This window comes from Sturnus vulgaris, unplaced genomic scaffold, assembly GCF_052056855.1.
Source record: "Sturnus vulgaris isolate bStuVul1 unplaced genomic scaffold, bStuVul1.hap1 Scaffold_455, whole genome shotgun sequence".
NCBI classification, from domain to species: Eukaryota; Metazoa; Chordata; class Aves; order Passeriformes; family Sturnidae; genus Sturnus; species Sturnus vulgaris.
Window position 1 is genome coordinate 25493 of NW_028276478.1, and position 20992 is coordinate 46484.

The window sequence follows — 20992 nt, forward strand, 5'->3', positions numbered from 1 at the left end:
ATAGGGGCAGACCGTCCCAAGGTGGGGAGGAATGGGCGAACAAAAATTGGTTTAATCTGGAGAATGTGATTGATAGAATATATTCTTTGCAACATGAGTCAAAGTTCAAACTGGGCAAAAATAAAACCATGCTCTGCTCGGTTTTAGGAGCTTGTCTTACGGCAGCTATAGAAACTCGCTCTGAGAGCAGAAATGAGGAAAGAACAATTATAGACTCTCTACAAAATCTTGTTCAAATTTTGCAAAAAGAATTATATCAAGAAAGGAATGAGAACCATTTGTTGCTAGATGAAAATAATTTGTTAAAAGCTGCCTTAAAAGAAGAATGGGACAAAAATTCAACTTAGGGTGTAACACCAAAAGAAACACAGGAGAAGGAAGCTATTCACATTAATCCAATACACTCTCAAAAAGACCTAATTTTGATGAAAAATTGTGGGCAACACTGCTGCCCCAACTTGAAACCTGTGATTAAAATAGAATATGATTATATCAGTGATGCACCCCTCGAGCAAACTTCTCCACAAGTTCTGAACAATGTACCAAATCAATCTCCTCCACAGGCTCTGGGAGTTGAGCCAAAGCAGTACACCTGCACTGGGCTTTCCCAAGGGTCTGAACATTCCCCCACTTCGGCCCACCACACTTTAGCCCAGGAATTAGAAAAGATACCCAAACCTGACAATACAGCTGTCTATCAATACATTGATGATATTCTGGTGGGAGGGGATGAAATAAAAGTAGTGGGGGATACCCAACAAAAAAATAATCTCTCATTTGGAAAACCCTGATTTGCAAATTTCCTCAGAGAAAATTCAAAAACCTTCTCAGGAGGTAAAGTTTTTGGGAATTTGGTGGAAAGGAAGTATGACATGTATTCCACCTGATACTCTAACCTCCCTGGATCAAATTAAATTGCCTGAATCCAGGAAAGAGATCCAACAGGCTCTAGAATTATTAGCGTTCTGGAGAAAACACATCTCAGTCACTATTGAGACCCCTCCCCCTGACGGGGTGGCCCAGAGATCCTCAGTTGGGAAGTGGTATGCCCAGATAGAACATTACTGTAACATCTTCTCAGTAACAGAAAGAGCTCTAAAAAATCTGGCAATACAAGAAACTGAGAGCTTGGCTAATAGCCATGACAAACCTGCCTTGGTAAGTAAAGTAGCCACTCCTTTCTCCCCTGAACAATCAGCAAATTCTTGGTTCGCTGATGCCTCTGCCAAACGAGAGGGAAAGGTGGGGAGATACAGGCCAGTAGGCCTCCCCACTTCTGCTGGTGAACAAATTATTACTGAGGGAGAAGGCAGCTCTCAGGCCGGTGAGCTGACAGTTGTTTGGAGTGTTTTCCAGCTTGAGGTACAGAATATCTCTCTTGTTTACATCTACACTGACTCCTATGCTGTGTTTAAAGGAGGTACAGAGTGGCCCCCTTTTCAGCAGCAAAATGATTGGGAAGTTAACAGAATTCCAGTCCACGCTACGCACTGGATAGTTCCATCATTTTAATCTCCTGCCTCCTGGAGGCAGACTCTGCTGTGTTTACTTTTCACAGAAGAACACCGAGGGACATGAAGAAGCACCCCCTTAGTGTTGGATGGCAAAAGCAAGGTTTTTCCTCCTTCACGGTGACACAAGGTGATGATGTCACAATAACTCGTAAATTAATGGCCGGATCCCTCATCAAACCTGCATACGGTTACGGCATAGGACCCCACGGCCGGACTTTATATTGTAGAACCCAAACTCAAGACTGTTGGCTAAATCTAACTGCTATACAATTTTCCTATAAAACCACGTGTGGAAAAAATGATACAAAATACTGGGGGGAACTTGATTTTAATGTTGTAACGCCTACTACCCAACCACCGGTTGTGTTGAGCCCTACGATTTTTCAATTTGGACCATATGTAATTAGAAAAACTGGCCAACAACAAATATCGTTTAATCCGGCATGGTTTCTCAAACAAATCAAATTGCTGATGCAAAATAATGTCTCAGAAGTTCAGCCAGCTTGTTCACCCTTTCTACAGACTTCTTTTGAGGGACGGACAACCTGGCTGTGGAAACGGAATCCTTCTAAAAAAATGAATGGCAAGAGACATAACCGGTGTTGTGGGAACAGGATTAGGAATTTTGAATACCATCGATTCAGAAGTACTAATGAATAAATTGGCTACCACAGCTGGAGATGTAACCAAATTACAACGGCCCCTGCAAACAGCCTTAACAGCTTTGGGGACCCAACAGTGGTTGTTATCAAACATATTACCAAGTTGGGACGTAAATGACCACAAATTGATAATCGATGCACTTGGTACTACACAAAGTAACATCTCTTTGGCTCTCAGTTGTATCCGGGCCCAGTTGTGGATGCAGTCGGTTGCTGCTTTAATTATAAGAGAAGGTGAGGAAGGCACTTTTCCCACTGAAATTTGAAAAATACTCTGGGAAAGTGCCACTGATTTTGAAAAAGAATTCCAGTCCTGGTGGAACTTAGTAAATTTTACCTACGATCCCAGCGCAAACACAGCCACAGCCTTTGTACTGACAATTCGTAATGCTTCAGTGCATTCGATATTCCCTATCATTGCATTAGGGTTGAACCATGATGGAGCTATTCTCTATCCTTTCGAGCATAGGGAATGGGCCCGTCAAATCGGTGGGAGGTGGCAAACCGTCAATTTGGGAACTTGCATTGTCCGGGAACAACAAGGGTTTATCTGTGAAAGTAATGCAATCAGAGCTCAAGATATTTGCTTGGATACAGAACAGAATGTTTGCAATTTTGAAATTCATCCAAACGAGATTCCTGAAATAGTACTGGTATATGTGGATGTGCATGCTTTAGAAGTGCTTGCGATAGTGTTTCCATAGAAAATTTAGTAGTGAATACTAAAAATCATTCAAACTTTTGTGTCTGTAACTTTACTAGGATTTCATGATGTGATTTTTCCTATGTAGCCCCAGTTACTTCTCACCATCTTTTGCAGTCAAATTGACTGATCCACCATCTATTGCCCACTCCAATTGGAATGAACCTCTCTCTGGTGAAGCAATTGTTGCTCCACCAAGATCTGATCGAAATTTTGGAGAAGATCAAGAAAAATGGACAGAAAACTCTAATAGCTGTTCATCACAATGTGGAAAAAATACATCGTGTTTTGGAAAGGGTAAAGACAGATGCTGAACACAGGTGGTGGGATACTCTCTTTGGGTGGTCACCTACTGCTAGAGGTGTCCTGAACAAATTGTGTCATCCCACCATTGTTCTTTTCATTTTGGTTTTGTTTTATCAGCAATTCTATACATTGTGACTTGGAGAATAATGAAACGGTTAGCACAATTGGCATCTGTGACAGATGTATCCAGATCGGTTACTGTTGACATCCCTAGGGTTATTGACACAAGGTTTTAAATAGGATAAAATATTTTAACTAGAATTGATTATCTTCTAATTGCAATTAGAATTGTTTAATCAAAAACTTGCTTTAAAAAAATTGATTGATTTATTTCTAAACAAAATTGAAAAAAATTAAAGAATTGAACAAATTGTTTGAAATTGTTAGCAATCAAAAAATTGAATATAATTAATCTGTTTTGTTTTCCCTTTTCTCCTTTTCCTTATCCTGTCCCTTATCTTTTTCCTACTTTCCGGTCTCTGTTTTCCGGGATATGCTACCAACTTGGACGAGTCCTGAAGACGCCACAACTGAAGACTTCACTACAACTCTACAAAGGGGCGCTCTTGACGACGATCGTGAGTCACGGGGTGGTGTAAGGGTCGGTCCGAAGTTCCCCTCGATTTTGCCTCCCGACCGTCGCAAGGAGACCTCGAGGACCCCCACCCAGGCTGACTCCCGACAATGGTTTGCCGGCCGGGCCAAGGTGGATGCTCGTGACTGCGTGCTGGTGTATTGTGTTCACTGGACTGTGCTGTCGTGGCACCAACCAGAGGTCGCGTTGTACCAACTGAGGACTGCTTGACCGTACCTGTCTCCTGCAGCACCACACAATGGTCCATAAATCTTCCCACCTCTTGGCCAGAGGCCGCTCGCTTTGGATAAGGACTATAAAGAGCGACCCTCTGGAAAAGACCTTTTGAGATCTCTCCACCGAGGAAGACACGTCTACCCCCTGGAGAAGACCCCTGAGATCTCCCCACGGACGAAGACTCGTCTATCGGATGACCCGCGAGGACGCCCGTCTCGTCTGTTGGTAGCTATTTTCCCATCCCTTCCTTTCCTTCCCCTTTCCCTATACTTTGTTTCCTATACCTCTCCCCTTTACCGTAACTGAATTGTCGGCATTTGATGAAATGCATTGCTGCCGTTGAATAAACTGATTTTGTCCCCTGCATTTTGCCTGTTTGCACCCTTCTGATCAAAAGAACCATCACGACCCCCGCTCCGCATTAATAGCGGATCGTGACGCTCCGATGTCTGCGAGGGCACCTGAAGGACTTACAAAGTTCCAATTTCTTGGCCAAACAGAATGAAATATTACAGTAACATCAGCTCCTTTGATATCAGCGCCTGTGATATCAACTTGAGTTCCACACTCTGACAATTCGCAAGTCAGCAGTGGTCATTGGCGAAACAAATCCGGTTGCTTTCCAGGGGTTCCTGGTGTTGTTTTAAAGTCCCCTTTTCCCTCCAGGGTATTGTTACATTCGTCAGTTTCTCGTACCGCAGTGGCAATCGGCGTTATCTTCCCCCGCCTTTCTCGCGTCTGGAGAAGCTGGCAGGGACTGCTCGGAGGGGATCGGCGGTGAGACTTCAGGTGGAATGCGGGACGGGGAGCGGTTTCGGGACAAAGATCTCCACAAGCAAACGGCAAGCCGGGAGTAAATCTGTTGCTATTTTGTTGCGGTGAGAAATGTTATATAATTTAACCGCTACAGAGTCCCAGAAGTCTCTAGTACAGATCTCTTCAGAGTTAGCATTTGGGACATGAGTTATAGTCCATGTTACAATCTGTTTGAGCTCTTGCTTAGGCAAGACTTGATTCAATTAAAGATTAAAAATGCTGATACACATCCCTCTGATTTGCAGATATATTCTGCCCCGTGATTACCCAGTGCGCACCTGCTGTCTTCCTCTGCAGCAGAAGCCGTCGAGCTCCGGTCCGCGTACCGTCCAGCAGCAACGATGTCCAGGCACCGGTCGCTTTTCCTTCAACGTGCCTAATCCTCTTCCCTTTCAAGTTCACCGGGAGGCCTCTTACTGAAGAATATTCCGATTCTGCCCTTTAAAATCTGGGCGCCAATTGTAAGAGCCGAAATCGAGCGACGCGGGGCTCCGGGCAGCTCTTGAAAACGCCGTTTATTATATCCAAATGATACAGCCATTCACGGGTCGTGGGTGACAAGAGCCCAGCCCACAGCCTTTTCAGCTGTAGGTTTGTCCGAAGCCCCCTCCGGCTCTGGTGACGATGCGTTATACGCTTTTCATTACAGAGCGTCTTAACGCACGACAACCAAGCAATACTTTTACTATTACCTATGACCTATCCTAACTACTAACATTACAGTATTCGTGTTGCTATTTCCAGTCGCAAAAGGTTAGGATGTTACAGTTTACGCTAGAAGGCGTTGTTCAGTTTTCTTGCAGTGGAAAATTCTGAGATCTCTTCTCTACTTGCAACATCGGCTTCCTTGTTTGTCTGTGAAAATCCTTTTGTTTGGTAAAACATCTTTTGTTTGAGGAGGGTTTTTCCTTTGCTCTAAGCCAAAAAATCCCCTTCCAACTCACTTGCTCTTTGCCTTCTAGTCACCCAGTAAGGCTGGCTCAGCAGTTCTTCTCTTCTATATCAAAACTTGCTGTCATTTCTATTCCTTCTTCAGATTCTACATTCAAAGATCTTTCTGTGACACGTACGTATCTGTGAGAACTTCCTGTCCAATCCTTATCGTTCCCAACACATCTGAATAGCCTTGAGTTACAAATTCCACCGGAGAAAATTAAAAAACCTTCTCAGGAGATGAAGTTCTTGGGAATTGGGTGGAAAGGAGATATGACATGTATTCCACCTGACAGTTGAACTTCCTTAGATCAAATTAAAATGCCTGGATCCAGGAAAGAGCTTCAACAAGCTCCAGGACTATTAGTGTTCTGGAGAAAACACATTCCAGATTTTTCAATAATTGCCAGGCCTCTTTATGACTTGCTGAGGAAAGGGGTGAAATGGGATTGAACTTCTCAGGAGGAAGCGCTGCAATTGCTGATTTTTCAAGCGACTGCGCATCAAGCTCTAGGCCCTATTCATCCCACAGATCCTTTCCAGGTAGAATGGAGATTTCCCACCTCAGGGTTGTCGGTGCGCATATGGCAAGGGGGCCCGGAGGGCCCTACAAGGCCAGTGGGTTTCTATTCCTGTGGTTTTAAACATGCCGATAAAAGGTACGCTACTTGGGAAAAGGGACTTTTTGTTGGTAGCTTAGCTCTCACAGAAGTGAAGAAAATTACAGGTCAACAATCACTTGTATTGAGAGGCCCTTTCAAAATTATTCAAGTGGTTACCAGCAGGACCCCTCCCCCTGAGGGGTAGCCCAAAGAACCTCAGTCAGGAAGTGGTATGCGCAGATCGAGCATTACTGTAACATCTTCTTAGTAACAGAAGGAGCTGCAAAAAATCTGGCAATACAAGAAACTGAAAGCTTGGCTAGCGGCCATGACAAACCTGCCTCGTTAATTAAAGTGGCCCCTCCTTTTTCTCCCAAAAAACTGGCAAATTCTTGGTTAGCTGATGCATCTGCTAAACGAGAGGGAAAGGTGTGGAAATACAGGGCAGTAGCTCTCCATACTTCATCTGGTAAGCGAATTATTAGTGAGAGAGAAGGCAGTGCTCAGGTGGGTGAGCTGATTGCTGTTTGGAGTGTTTTCCAGTGTGAGGCACATAATACCTCTCTTGTTTGTATTTACACTGACTCCTATGCTGCGTTTAAAGGATGTACAGAGTGGCTTCCTTTCTGGCAGCAAAATGATTAGGAAGTCAACAGAATCCCAGTATAGCAAAAAATTCTAAATATAGCAGGTCAAGGGAATTTTGACGTAGGTTGGCTGGCTTCTCATCAGACAGATGGAAATCCAGCCGGCGAGTAGAACAATGCAGCTGATGAGTTAGCGAGAGTGAATCCCCAGAAAAATGAACAAATTACAGAGGACTGGGAGCACCTGCTAGAATGGCTGCCTATAAAAGACGACACACAGGTGCGAAAGATTTGTACAAGGAAGCCCTTGCTCGTGGCTGGCCTGTCACCAGGGAAATGCGCAAAACGTGCGTATCAGCTAGTGAGCGATGCCGTGGACGATTTGAAAGACATCCTTTGGAAGGTGACCCGTTGCGCTTAAGGAAGGGTAAAGGCTTATGGAACACGTGGCAGATAGATTATGTCGGTCCCTTTAAAAATTCAGGTGGCAAACATTTCGTGATGGTAGGAATGCAAATAATATCGGGGTTAGGTGGAGCTGAAACTTTTAATAGAGCTACAGGAGATAACACTGTTAAGGCATTGCAAAAATTGTTTGGAACTTTCCCAAAGCCGCAGGAAATTCAATCTGATAATGGGTCTCGCTTTACTGCTAAAGTAGTACAGGGTGGGACAAGGCAGGAACGAATAAAGCGGACTTTTCACACCCCCTATTACCCACAAGCCAACGGAATTGTAGAAAGGACTAATGGTCTCCTAAAGCGACTCCTAAAACCACGAGTGAAGTTGGCATCTTCGATTATGGCAAGCTGTAAAAGGTGTAAATGACAGATGGGGGATAAACAGGTGTCCCGAAATAACTGCTTTTTCTCCAAAAGCCCCAGGCATCATTCCTGCACTATGGAGACCTAATGATCCTAAAAAATCCAGCCTGGTGTCTTGGTTTGAAAGACAGGTATTTGCTAAGGGAATGCAAGAAACCCTTCTCTGAGATGGAGAGTGCAGCCCCCTCCCTTCCAATTATTATAGTTTGAAATCAGGCAGAAGATATGGAAGATAGGAATAACAGTTCTTTACTAATATATCTAACGTGGCAAACAAAAGAAAAAACAACAGCTATAAAAATTGACAGCAAAACAGAACACTATAACTCAGTTCCAGTCCTTTTTTGGCCCCAGGCTCCCTCTCCCTGTGCTCAGGTACCGGTCGTGGGGACAGGGCAGATCCCGTGCAGCTGAAGGGGGCTGGCTGATGGCCCGGGTGTGAGAGGAATGGAGGAGCGACTCCTCCCTCACGGTGTCGGTCGTGGTGCTCGGCAGAGTTTCCGGAGGAAGTAGGACGAAGGGGGAAGGCGGCGGTGCGATGTCCGACGGCAGGGAACGTGGCTCCCGGCGTTGGGACCGCGGGGAGGATGCTAGGATGCCCCGGCCGTCTTCCTCTCACTCCATTAGCGAGTGAGAGAGCACCCTGGCCCCCCCATCCCACCTTTGCTTTTCCGATATTCCCCCTGTCCCCACCCTCCTGAGAAAGAAAACTGTTACTACTAAGGTGCAGCCACAAATACTTAGCGTAACAATGGGGAAAATTCCACAGAAAGAAAAGGGAACAATTCAACCCCCAACACCTGAGCAACCTGTTTTAGTAAACCTCCGTACAGTAGAAGTACCGTTAGCGTTAAAAACCCCTTTGAATAAATAGGCATGAGTAACCACCGATGCTTTGGGGAAGGAGCGTCGGATTAGTACCCGTTGGATAGTTCCATCGTTTTGACCTCCTGCCTCTTGGTGGCAGACTCTGTTGTCTTTGCTTTTCACGGAAGAACACTGAATGACATGAGAACGGTTAAACAGTGATAATCTTTTTGATACTTCTCTGTATCCTACCGCAACGCCGTGGCCAAAACTCGGCTGAGTGGCCATGGTCTGAAGCTTCCATCAGGTATACCGGTGCTCTAGGACCGTACCCCAGAGATCGTCGCCCAAACCCAGAGACGGTAGTATTGCACGATTCTGAGGTATACCGTTCGAGTGACCGGGGTTGGGACAAAAAGGATTTGGGCTAGGGTACTAACGGGAACGACTGGTGACAAAATTAAGGTAGGATGCAGAAAAATGGAGAAATCCCTTCACGAGAAAGCTACTACCATTGCGATCGCCGGCAATTTTTAAAATCGGTTATAACCGGTAGTTTGCAGCCCAACGTTACAGCGAGTCCTTGCCCCACAACAGTACGGTCATGTGAAAAACAAGTCTCTCTTATACTGTATTGTCACCAGGAACAGGTTGATAATTATGCCTTGGAACCCATCACCAACAATGTGGAAATTAGAAAGCTTTGTGTGGACAAACTTTCTGACTGTTGGTATAACTTGACTTTAACTAGACCAACCTATGTAACATGCTGTCAGAATGACACAGCAGATGGGTCCGGCTTGAAAGGTCTAACCTATAGGTTCAAAATAAACGCTGTGAAAAACCAACATTGACCGCAGTAATTGCACACCGTGGTGTAAGCGCTCCCCTGGTGTTGGTTGAGAAACACAATGTTCTTCCTTCTTTCCTGGTAATGCAAGGTGATGATGTCACAATAACCTGTAAATTAATTGCTGAGTCCCTCATCGAACCTGTATACAGTTATGGCACCTCATGGCCGTGTTTCGTACTGTAGAATCCAAAATCGGGATTGTTGGCTAAATTTAACTGCTGTACAATTTTCCCATAAAATCGTTCAGGACATGTACTTTCCATCCCGATTTTTCTTTCCAGGTAAGTGCTGCCTTTTTTGTTCTTCTTCCTGCATCTGTGTATACCGTAATACCTTTGACAGGTTGTGTCTTTACCTTTGGTTGCTGTAACAATTGCTGTCTTGCTATTACTTGTAATCGCGCATCGGATGGTTGTCTGTTATGCACGTGGCCAGCGTAGTCTAGGAGAGCTATTTATAGGGTCTCTGAGCATCTCAACATGAACTCAAACAGTTCAGTTTTTAATGGTAGACTGATATGTTCCGCCTCTGTACAGGTGATGTCGAGCCCCCGTTCCCATGCTTTCCTAATGAGATGTTCTATTACCTCTGTTCTTTGCCAAATGCTCACGGGCAGCGTATGTGGTGGAAAGGCCAGTTCCAGAATCGTTATCTGATTTTGTTGCTCCTTGCCTTTCTGTTGATTTTGCCGGCCGCGTGGTCGTTCCCGTGATTGCGTTTGCTTGGCACAATCTCCCGTAGGATGGTCTCCCCTTTTTCTTAATATCAAGCAGGCCGCTGGTATGAGATAGCAAATAGAGCATCGGCATGGTTGAAAATAGGAACACCTAATGGCACATCTGACAATGGATGACCTGCGACAGATGACACTGGACGCTGACTCAGCTTGTTAAGGCAATCGCGTCATTCAGGAGAAAGAGAGATTGGAATATTTGGGTCCGCACTTTAAGCAGACTTGTAAGACGTGATATCTCATCGTTGAGGATCCCTGTGACAATTCTAAACCGCTGCGAATCTCCAATTAATTTCTGAGCATGGTGAAGTGTTGCAATAGTAGTTGTAAGGTGCAGTTTTTCTGGACTGACAGCAGCTGAGGTTAACGCCCAACCTACGTAGCACCATGTAGGTTGTATCTTTTCTGGTGCAATTAATAAACCTTTTGACGACAGCTGAGTGATAATGTACTGTAAAGTATCATTAGTAAAGGGTTCTTATTGACATAGCAGGATATCATCCATGTAACGATAAATAATTGTGCAAATTTATGACGGATAGGCTCTAATGTCCAATGAACAAACGTTTGACACATAGTAGGAAGACTTTTCATACCAGGTGGAAGTAGTACACGTTCATATCCTTGTGAATGACTTGCTTTATTTATTGCTGATAAAGTGAATGCAAATCACACTGTATCATCCTTTCGCAAGCGTATAGTGAAAAATGGTCTTTGAGGTGAATAATCAAGAGATGCCAATTCTGAAGCAACATAGTTGGAGTAAGCATTCCTGGTTGTAATGCTCCCATGGGACACGGCTGGTCGTTCGCTTTTTGGAGATCGTGTAACCGTCGCCATTTGCCTGATTTGTTAGGAATAAAAAATGGGAGCGTTCCGCAGACTAATGGAATGTTGTCTATGTTTGGCTTATAACTGTTCTTTTGCTAATTCGTGGGCTATTTTCGGCCGCTCTTTGGACAAGGTCCGCTGCTCAACCCATACTGGTCTATGGTTTTTCCATTGTATTTTTGGGGTTGGCGGCAGAACGGCAGCGGCTGCAACTAAAAAGGCGACTGAGAGGCTGCGGGCGACGTGAGAGTTGCTCCTAGCTGATTTAATGCATCTCGACCGATTAGGCCTCCTAAATTTCCAAGTAAAGACGTGACATATGGGCGTTGTGTGGCTGTTTACCCTTCGGGAAATCTCACTTCTATGGCATGGACACTTCCCTATGGTATAGGATTCCCTATTACGCCTTGTACTGCATGCACAGTTTGTTGAAGAAACCAATCTTTGGGCCAGCGTTCTTTGTAAATGATGCTAACATCAGCTCCTGTATCTAGCATAACGGTGACTTCTTTTTGAACCGTGCCAGATCGTAAGGTTGCTTTCACCATTGGTCTCTGTTTCATTTGCTGTACTAAATTTACTACTGTGTCTCCAGTGGATCCGAAGCCTTTAATTCCTCTCTGTGGTGGAGTTCAGAAGATGTCCCTTATGTAGGAATTGTTAAATATAGAATCAATTGTGCAATTCTGGTTGCCTTGGAAATAGGAAGTGGTGGTGATAAAGTGTAGGCACGCACTTGAATCTCTCCGGTGTAGTCAGCATCGATTACACCTGGGAGGACGATGAGTCCTGCAAGTCCAGCAGAAGATTTTCCAGTTAATAATGCCGCAAGTGCGCTGTCTGAGGCGTATATTGCTCTGGTGACACCTGTTGGAATTTGACACGCAGTTTGATTGATAAGAGTAACGGCTACTGCTGCTGCCGAATCGATTGCCAAGCTCGCTGTGGTCGCTGGTGGGTCAAGTTGTTGGACAGCGTTGGGCCGACTGCTTGTGTCACCGCACGGCGGCTCTTTGTGCTTTGTAATCCGTTTTTTGCGGACCGACGGGCGGCTGCGGAACGGTTGCCTTTTTGACATCTATCGCACCGTACTGACGCTTGGCGTGTCTTTTTGAAATGTCCCTTTGCCCCACATCGCTAACATGCGCCTCGTGTCTTTGAAGGTCCTGACTTTGGTGTTTGGCCTATTTTGCTTACTGCAGCAGCAAGTAAATTTGTGGCTGGTTTTATGGCCTCTGCTACGGCATTGGCGACAACTTGTCCTTGTTGGGACTGAGATGCTCTAGTAGCCGTATCTGCTACAGTAGATAGTTTCTGTTACATCAGCATCTTTACCCAAAGTAATCAACAAAGGTTTTGTTTTGGAAATAGCCTTTTCAAATGCCACTAACTTGAATGTTTTTTGTCACGCCTTGTCGGTTAAATCATTCTGATTGCTTCAAGCTGCCCATAAGCGATGAATAAAATTGGTATAAAGGTTCTGTTATTCCTTGTTGAACAGCTGAATAAAGAGTACGTGGTTGAGAATCTGGAACGACATTAAAAGCCTGTCTGGCTAAACGTGCAGACAAATGATGTGTTCCCAATGCGTTCAATTAAGTTGAACGTCAGTTACTAAATACCCCTGATCCGGTGAGCATATCTGGATTTAGTGCATTTTGGATGTCATTTGGATCCCTAGGTCTACGAGCTTCGGTGACTGCCGATCTGGTCCGCTCCTTTACCTGTATGACGTGTTGAGATGGTGTCAATAGTAATCGTGCTATTTGCCGACAATCGTGAGGTGAATTTACATTGGCGGTGAAAATGCGGTCCTGTGTAGTTCTGGCAGCCTCAGATCTAATTCCATGTTCTGTCATAGTTTGTTTGGTTTGTTGCAAAATTTTCCAATGATGTTGTTCGTACCTAGGAGCTTGTTGATCATACAGAATTGCGCAAGCTAAAGCTTCAGCTGGTTGCCGCTCTCCTTCAATGATTGCATTGCAAACTATTCCTGACCGTCGTTTCCTGATGATATTTTTGCAGAATGTTCTTCGGCACCTGCTGGGCCTGGGATTGGGCCTAGATACGGAGGTGGAAGGATTTGCATTGAAGGTGCTGACGGCTCTGGTCGTAGCATCTGCAGTAATTGCTGAACTGACTGTGTAGGAGGACTGCGCTGTTCTGGGCAGGCAGTTATGTTTTGTTTGTGCCCTGTGTTGCAACTTTCCATTTGATGTGTTAATTGTTCAACTTGACGTTATAACTTTTCCATTGGAGGAGTAAAGGATTTAACCAATTTTCTTTCTTCAGGTGTAAGTTGCTCCTCTTCTTTTTCCCTATCAACATCCTCTTCCAGGAAGGGGTATTAATTCTGGACCACACAGAGGAGCAGACAGAGGGATAGCAGGATATAACTTCGGCTGGCAAGGTGTCTCTCCCTGTTCTTTACTTACCTGGGACTTCGGCAGGCTACCTGACTCTCCGTGTTCTTTCTGAGACCCTACTTCTGACAGTCCGGCTGCAACTTCTTTCTTATCCCGTTTTATTTCCACATTGGCTATCGGAGCAGATAACTCTGCTTTTTGCTCCGTTACTGCATTAGACTTAAAGATTACGCTTGCTTGGGTTTTTAACAGTTCTGCAACAGAGCTCCATTGTTTTCCCCTTATTCCATTTACTGGCTGTACGCTCCCTATCCCAAAAAATGCACTGAGGCAGCCTGACCGAGACAGCACAGGAGATGATAACCCTGTGTATTGTTATGACATAGCTTGCACAGGAGCAGCTGGAAACTGGGATTCAGCTTTCATCTCTCCAAGTGTTTATAATCGTTCCCCATGTACTCCCAAAACAAAGAGTCTCCGTGCCCTTGCCAATAATTGTTTAATCCCACAAACGGTCCCCTAGCTCACTCCACTCATCTTCCATAAACAACAGAGTGGAGTATTTAAAAAATCAATTTTCTCTTGACCAGATAATGAGCTTTCCCAAGCCTTTTTCATCTCCTCTCCTCTCTTAGTGAGTATGCTGAGGAGTAACCTTTTAGCCGCTGCAAATTCTATATCCATTCTAATGGTCTGCATTGGGATGACGGGAAGGTAATGAGCCTCCTAAAGGATGCCGATGACTTTGGTGCTGATGCCTCTTGGACCTTGGCCTCGCCTCAGATCTCGTCCGTCCTCACTCTTCTCATATTTTACTCACCTTCCGCGTCGGGATTTAACCATCTGCATCTGAAAGGAAGTCAGGACAAAAGTCAAAGCACTGCAGGCCAACATAGCACCACCAGAAAACTTACGTGAACCTAGGAAAACCATCCAGAATCCTACTACAGACTGCATTATAACTTTAAAGTCCCCGGGACTTAGCGTTTTACACGCACACTGCGCAGCAGGGAAGAGCGGCCCCAGGCCAGACACGCAAACGCCTCTGACACAGGGGATGACAAACAAGGGGACGCAACAGCAAGAGAAAACTCATTCAGAAGAGCGACTGCAAGCACGGAGAGAACGAGGAAGGACACGGTCGAGATGAGAGCGACGCTGACCTGATGAGGCTCAGAGAAGCCGGCAGGAACAAGACGCTAACAAGACGATTCATTCCAAGAACCGCAAAGATGGATGCACGAGAACCCTACGCTCAGAATCCACTACCTATCTTCACACTCCTGCAAGTCCTACTCCACTAAAAATGGATCTCAGCAGTGCACAGCTGTCAATGGCAGCTCAGAATAAGACAGTAAAACACTTCTGATTGGATGCTTCTAAAGAGAGATGAGATTCTGATGCCTGTCCTAGCTCCCGACTCAAAGGTTTGATGGCACCGGCGCAGGGACAGGAAAGGTGGGAATACAGATGCTAAGAATGATGCTAGAGGTCCCAATAAGCCCCTCGAAGGACAAAGGCAAAAGACATGCCACACAAGACACACTAAAGACACACACTGCACGATAGACAAATGACACGACAGACACCAGGGCCGCTCTGCCCTGCGCACGTCAGCATTACAGGACTTACCCTTTATATGGCCAAAGGGCACACATCTTGGACACCCCCATCTCCAAAGCTGGCTCAAAAATCCCTCCCGCAGAGTCCCGAATCCACATCCCGCTTTCATCCTCCCTGTGGGCGGAAGCCCTTGACTTATCTCTCCGACGCCGAAGAGGCGAACCCACGGCAGTTGTAAAGGGAGGCCACCTCATCCTCTGCAATTTCATGTTCTCACCAGGCTGCTGTCACTCATGTCAGCCGCTATAAATGAAATCAACCATCAGTGTATGATCTGAGCAGCACCATCGGCCAAAACATGACAATTCTGCCGCTCACCATCTCCTGACAACACTGGAGGGCCGCACGCTTCGGCCACACGCAGAGCCTGACGCCGTCATCACAGGGTATGCGTGGCTGAGGGGGGGACAAGGTGATGCGACATTGCTCAAACTTGAGTGCGCCCACACTACTCCACCCTACCTCCCCAACTCACCACAGCTCCTTACCTATTCCTGAAGGTTACCTGGATGGCATCTCCAAACAGGAAAAGGTCAAGGCTTCATCACAGGCTCCTGGAATACTTCCCGAGTTCTCAGGACAGTGCAAAACCACTTTTCTTAGCGAGGAGGGGTCTCACCTTAATAAAAGTGCAATGCCTAAAACACACCAACAGTAACGGACGCTTAGACTTGCACCAGCAATTGAGACCTTTACCACAAATAACTGCTTCTGTCACTGCTCACCTTGCCCACTTCCACCTGACAGCTGATATCCAGCATCACTTCCTAAAAATAAAGAGAAAGAACAGTGCTGTAACACAGCCACCACTTATGCTTCCCCGGCGAGGACAAACAGTCACCGACCTGCTTGGGGCAACCCCCTCACCCACAATGGGGCGCTCTGCTTCCGATTTAAACCATCTGCATCTGAAAGGAAGTTATGACAAAGGTTAAAGCCCTGCACAGCTCCAGAGGCCTTGTTTCTACCTAGGAAAACCATCCAGAATCCAAATATACTCTGCATTACAAATTTCAAGTCCCCAGCATTTATGCTTTTACCCCCACTCTCACACTGCGCAGCAGGGCAGAACGATCCCAGGCCAGACACGCAAACGCCTCTGACACAGGGGATGACAAACAAGGGGACGCAACAGCAAGAGAAAACTCATTCAGAAGAGCGACTGCAAGCACGGAGAGAACGAGGAAGGACACGGTCGAGATGAGAGCGACGCTGACCTGATGAGGCTCAGAGAAGCCGGCAGGAACAAGACGCTAACAGGACGATTCATTCCAAGAACCGCAAAGATGGATGCACGAGAACCCTACGCTCAGAATCCTCTACCTATCTTCACACTCCTGCAAGTCCTACTCCACTGAAAATCGATCTCTGCAGCGCAGAGAACAAGACCTTAAAAAAGACATCTCATCTCTCTTGAGACGCATCCAATCAGATAACGATGCCTGTCCAAGCTCCTGAATCAAAGGTTTGAGGGTACCGGTGCCAGGCTGAGGAAGGAAGCAATCAGAGATGGCAAGAATGACGCCAGAGTTTCCAGAAAGAACCTTGAAGGGCAAAGGGAAAAGACATGCCACACGAGACACACTAAAGATACACAGAGCACGATAGACAAGTGACACAACAAACACCAGGACCGCTCTGCCCTGTGCACCTCGGCATCCTCAAACCGACACCTGAAATGGTCCAAGGGGACACAGCCTGGACGTCCTCGGCTCCAAACATGACTCAAAAATCCCTCCCGCAGGGTCTTGACCCCATATCCAACTTCCATCCTCCCAGTGCGTGGAAGCCCTTCACTTATCTCTCGGACGTGTGGGGATGCGAACCCACAGCAGGTGCGAAGGTAGGCTGCCTCGTCCTCTGGCAATTCTGCGCTCTCAAAGCGCTGCTGTCATGGATGGCAGTTGCAATAAAGGAAATCAATGCATGATCTCAGCAGCACCATCGGCCTAAACACGACAATTTTGATGCTCACCATCTCCTGACAATGCCCGCACCCTCGGGCCACACGCTTCGGCCACACGCAGAGCCTGACGCCGTCATCACAGGGTATGCGTGGCTGAGGGGGGGACAAGGTGATGCGACATTGCTCAAACTTGAGTGCGCCCACACTACTCCACCCTACCTCCCCAACTCACCACAGCTCCTTACCTATTCCTGAAGGTTACCTGGATGGCATCTCCAAACAGGAAAAGGTCAAGGCTTCATCACAGGCTCCTGGAATACTTCCCGAGTTCTCAGGACAGTGCAAAACCACTTTTCTTAGCGAGGAGGGGTCTCACCTTAATAAAAGTGCAATGCCTAAAACACACCAACAGTAACGGACGCTTAGACTTGCACCAGAAATTGAGACCTTTACCACAAATAACTGCTTCTGTCACTGCTCACCTTGCCCACTTCCACCTGGCAGCTGATATCCAGCATCACTTCCTAAAAATAAAGAGAAAGAACAGTGCTGTAACACAGCCACCACTTATGCTTCCCCGGCGAGGACAAACAGTCACCGACCTGCTTGGGGCAACCCCCTCACCCACAATGGGGCGCTCTGCTTCCGATTTAAACCATCTGCATCTGAAAGGAAGTTATGACAAAGGTTAAAGCCCTGCACAGCTCCAGAGGCCTTGTTTCTACCTAGGAAAACCATCCAGAATCCAAATATACTCTGCATTACAAATTTCAAGTCCCCAGCATTTATGCTTTTACCCCCACTCTCACACTGCGCAGCAGGGCAGAACGATCCCAGGCCAGACACGCAAACGCCTCTGACACAGGGGATGACAAACAAGGGGACGCAACAGCAAGAGAAAACTCATTCAGAAGAGCGACTGCAAGCACGGAGAGAACGAGGAAGGACACGGTCGAGATGAGAGCGACGCTGACCTGATGAGGCTCAGAGAAGCCGGCAGGAACAAGACGCTAACAGGACGATTCATTCCAAGAACCGCAAAGATGGATGCACGAGAACCCTACGCTCAGAATCCACTACCTATCTTCACACTCCTGCAAGTCCTACTCCACTAAAAATGGATCTCAGCAGTGCACAGCTGTCAATGGCAGCTCAGAATAAGACAGTAAAACACTTCTGATTGGATGCTTCTAAAGAGAGATGAGATTCTGATGCCTGTCCTAGCTCCCGACTCAAAGGTTTGATGGCACCGGCGCAGGGACAGGAAAGGTGGGAATACAGATGCTAAGAATGATGCTAGAGGTCCCAATAAGCCCCTCGAAGGACAAAGGCAAAAGACATGCCACACAAGACACACTAAAGACACACACTGCACGATAGACAAATGACACGACAGACACCAGGGCCGCTCTGCCCTGCGCACGTCAGCATTACAGGACTTACCCTTTATATGGCCAAAGGGCACACATCTTGGACACCCCCATCTCCAAAGCTGGCTCAAAAATCCCTCCCGCAGAGTCCCGAATCCACATCCCGCTTTCATCCTCCCTGTGGGCGGAAGCCCTTGACTTATCTCTCCGACGCCGAAGAGGCGAACCCACGGCAGTTGTAAAGGGAGGCCACCTCATCCTCTGCAATTTCATGTTCTCACCAGGCTGCTGTCACTCATGTCAGCCGCTATAAATGAAATCAACCATCAGTGTATGATCTGAGCAGCACCATCGGCCAAAACATGACAATTCTGCCGCTCACCATCTCCTGACAACACTGGAGGGCCGCACGCTTCGGCCACACGCAGAGCCTGACGCCGTCATCACAGGGTATGCGTGGCTGAGGGGGGGACAAGGTGATGCGACATTGCTCAAACTTGAGTGCGCCCACACTACTCCACCCTACCTCCCCAACTCACCACAGCTCCTTACCTATTCCTGAAGGTTACCTGGATGGCATCTCCAAACAGGAAAAGGTCAAGGCTTCATCACAGGCTCCTGGAATACTTCCCGAGTTCTCAGGACAGTGCAAAACCACTTTTCTTAGCGAGGAGGGGTCTCACCTTAATAAAAGTGCAATGCCTAAAACACACCAACAGTAACGGACGCTTAGACTTGCACCAGAAATTGAGACCTTTACCACAAATAACTGCTTCTGTCACTGCTCACCTTGCCCACTTCCACCTGACAGCTGATATCCAGCATCACTTCCTAAAAATAAAGAGAAAGAACAGTGCTGTAACACAGCCACCACTTATGCTTCCCCGGCGAGGACAAACAGTCACCGACCTGCTTGGGGCAACCCCCTCACCCACAATGGGGCGCTCTGCTTCCGATTTAAACCATCTGCATCTGAAAGGAAGTTATGACAAAGGTTAAAGCCCTGCACAGCTCCAGAGGCCTTGTTTCTACCTAGGAAAACCATCCAGAATCCAAATATACTCTGCATTACAAATTTCAAGTCCCCAGCATTTATGCTTTTACCCCCACTCTCACACTGCGCAGCAGGGCAGAACGATCCCAGGCCAGACACGCAAACGCCTCTGACACAGGGGATGACAAACAAGGGGACGCAACAGCAAGAGAAAACTCATTCAGAAGAGCGACTGCAAGCACGGAGAGAACGAGGAAGGACACGGTCGAGATGAGAGCGACGCTGACCTGATGAGGCTCAGAGAAGCCGGCAGGAACAAGACGCTAACAGGACGATTCATTCCAAGAACCGCAAAGATGGATGCACGAGAACCCTACGCTCAGAATCCTCTACCTATCTTCACACTCCTGCAAGTCCTACTCCACTGAAAATCGATCTCTGCAGCGCAGAGAACAAGACCTTAAAAAAGACATCTCATCTCTCTTGAGACGCATCCAATCAGATAACGATGCCTGTCCAAGCTCCTGAATCAAAGGTTTGAGGGTACCGGTGCCAGGCTGAGGAAGGAAGCAATCAGAGATGGCAAGAATGACGCCAGAGTTTCCAGAAAGAACCTTGAAGGGCAAAGGGAAAAGACATGCCACACGAGACACACTAAAGATACACAGAGCACGATAGACAAGTGACACAACAAACACCAGGACCGCTCTGCCCTGTGCACCTCGGCATCCTCAAACCGACACCTGAAATGGTCCAAGGGGACACAGCCTGGACGTCCTCGGCTCCAAACATGACTCAAAAATCCCTCCCGCAGGGTCTTGACCCCATATCCAACTTCCATCCTCCCAGTGCGTGGAAGCCCTTCACTTATCTCTCGGACGTGTGGGGATGCGAACCCACAGCAGGTGCGAAGGTAGGCTGCCTCGTCCTCTGGCAATTCTGCGCTCTCAAAGCGCTGCTGTCATGGATGGCAGTTGCAATAAAGGAAATCAATGCATGATCTCAGCAGCACCATCGGCCTAAACACGACAATTTTGATGCTCACCATCTCCTGACAATGCCCGCACCCTCGGGCCACACGCTTCGGCCACACGCAGAGCCTGACGCCGTCATCACAGGGTATGCGTGGCTGAGGGGGGGACAAGGTGATGCGACATTGCTCAAACTTGAGTGCGCCCACACTACTCCACCCTACCTCCCCAACTCACCACAGCTCCTTACCTATTCCTGAAGGTTACCTGGATGGCATCTCCAAACAGGAAAAGGTCAAGGCTTCATCACAGGCTCCTGGAATACTTCCCGAGTTCTCAGGACAGTGCAAAACCACTTTTCTTAGCGAGGAGGGGTCTCACCTTAATAAAAGTGCAATGCCTAAAACACACCAACAGTAACGGACGCTTAGACTTGCACCAGAAATTGAGACCTTTACCACAAATAACTGCTTCTGTCACTGCTCACCTTGCCCACTTCCACCTGGCAGCTGATATCCAGCATCACTTCCTAAAAATAAAGAGAAAGAACAGTGCTGTAACACAGCCACCACTTATGCTTCCCCGGCGAGGACAAACAGTCACCGACCTGCTTGGGGCAACCCCCTCACCCACAATGGGGCGCTCTGCTTCCGATTTAAACCATCTGCATCTGAAAGGAAGTTATGACAAAGGTTAAAGCCCTGCACAGCTCCAGAGGCCTTGTTTCTACCTAGGAAAACCATCCAGAATCCAAATATACTCTGCGTTACAAATTTCAAG

The 20992-nt window shown here is 46.9% G+C and overlaps 1 long non-coding RNA gene across 1 annotated transcript; it reads right to left on the minus strand.

Moving 5' to 3' along the window:
• Positions 1-7991: 7991 nt before the first annotated feature.
• LOC148217695 (uncharacterized) lies at positions 7992-15079 on the minus strand. Its single transcript, XR_015800844.1, has 2 exons — positions 14981-15079; positions 7992-14197 (listed from the first exon to the last, which is right to left on the minus strand). It is a non-coding gene; the product is annotated as an uncharacterized LOC148217695 (long non-coding RNA).
• Between the last annotated feature and the right edge of the window lie 5913 nt (positions 15080-20992).